At 61.2% G+C, this 1,738-nt stretch overlaps 1 protein-coding gene across 1 annotated transcript in view; it reads left to right on the forward strand.

The window, feature by feature from the left end:
• Positions 1–1,738, forward strand: part of CPXM2 (carboxypeptidase X (M14 family), member 2) — a 39,585-nt gene that overhangs the window by 22,989 nt on the left and 14,858 nt on the right.

Below are 1,738 nucleotides of genomic sequence, written 5' to 3' on the forward strand. Positions count from 1 at the left end.
AGCCCCTCGAGCTCTGGGTGCTTTTGTGATGTTCAGAGGAAAAGGAAGCCCTGGCTGGTGGGGCTCAGTGGATAGAGCGTCAGCCTGCAGACTGAAGGGTCCCAGGTTCGATTCCCGGTCAGGGCACATGCCCGGGTTGTGGGCTCAATCCCCAGTAGGAGGCGTGCAGGAGGCAGCCAATCAGTGATTCTCTCTCATCACTGATGTTTTTCTCTCTCTCTCTCCCTCTTCTTTCCTCTCTGAAATAAATAAAAATATTTTTTTTTAAAAGGAAAGGGAATCCCAGAGGGGCCCCCTGCCCGCAACATAGTTACAGAGACCAAAGGATTTTGGGGTGTCGACCGCCTTGGCATCCTGGGCAGAGAGGGGAGGAGGGGCCGATCGTTGGGGGACAGGCTGCAGGGCGGCCCCTGCTGTCGGGGTTCGTCCCCCCACGGTGCTGGGCAGTGCGGGCAGGTGTCGCTAATGAGAAACCCTTAGATATCAAAGGTTCTAAGGATTCCTAATGGTACAGACTAGATAAATGTGTGCATGTGAGGTCGGTGTGAGACAGAGAAATCAGAGAAGCCCTCACGAGTACACTTACAGGACAAGGATCCAGGAGGCCAGGCTCCCGTGGCTGAGAGCAGGGCTCAGGGCGGGGAGGAGGGACCGCGCCCGGCCAGGCTCAGGGACGGTCCGGAGGAGGAGCGGTGAGGCTGAGCCCGAGGGCTGGGGGCTCCCCGAGGCGTCAGCAGGCCGGTCTCTGCGTGGCCTCTCACGGGGACACTCACAGCTCTCGCTCCTGTCAGCGCAGACTCGGGGCGGACGTGCTGGAGAGACCGTGGCCGCCGCCCTTCTCAGAAACCGCTAATGAGTTTGGCCTCGAGGCCGTGAGTCACCCGCTCTGCTCTCCAAGGTCGTAGGCCCTGCCGCCGCCGGTTCCCGGAGCCTCGTGTGCCGGCTCCCCGACTCCCTGCGCCCAGGGCCTCTCTCCGTGCCCCGGAGTCAGACACCAACTCGGTGCGATTACTGTCAAAAGCAACACGTGGAACGTGTTTCAGACGAGCTCCCTGCGCCGCGGGAGCTGGTGTCTTTACATGGTCGCCCCACTTGGAGAAGTGGCCTCCTCTCCCACGAGAAGAGATGGGGACGCCCGGCCGCGGGGCACAGGGGCTGAGCACCGGCCTAGGAGCCAGGAGGTCAGGGTTCGATTCCGGTCAGGGCACAGGCCCGGGTTGCGGGCTCCGTCCCCAGTGGGGGGCATGCAGGAGGCAGCCGATCCCTCTCATCATTCATATTTCTCTCTCTCCCTCTCCCTTCCTCTCTGAGATCAATAAAAATATATGAAAACAAAACAAACAAACAAAAAGGAGGAGCCACAGGAGGGAGAGGAGAGAGAGTAGAAGGCCTGTCGCCGGGAGGGACGGTGCTGAGGGTGCGAGTCCCAGGGCAGGAGAGGGACTTACCGGGAGGCGCTGTCCCGCCCGGCCCGGTGGGTGGATGGGGAGGGGCCGGAGGGCGATGCACAGACACTGGTCTCTGAGGGAGTTCATGGCTCCCGAGGGCCGAAGGTCTCCACCGCACGGGTCCCGCTTTAGAATCGCTCAGGCCCACGTGTCTACATGTTGTTACGTCTCCTGCGTGTGGGACCATGAGGGCTGAGACTCATTCTGTCACAACTTCCTCATGGTGCGGACTAGATAACTGTGTACGTGAGGCCGTCCCAGGGAGATACCTGGGGGGGTGGGGTGCCCGG

Source organism: Myotis brandtii, unplaced genomic scaffold (assembly GCF_000412655.1).
Source record: "Myotis brandtii unplaced genomic scaffold, ASM41265v1 scaffold656, whole genome shotgun sequence".
In the NCBI taxonomy this organism is placed as follows: domain Eukaryota; kingdom Metazoa; phylum Chordata; class Mammalia; order Chiroptera; family Vespertilionidae; genus Myotis; species Myotis brandtii.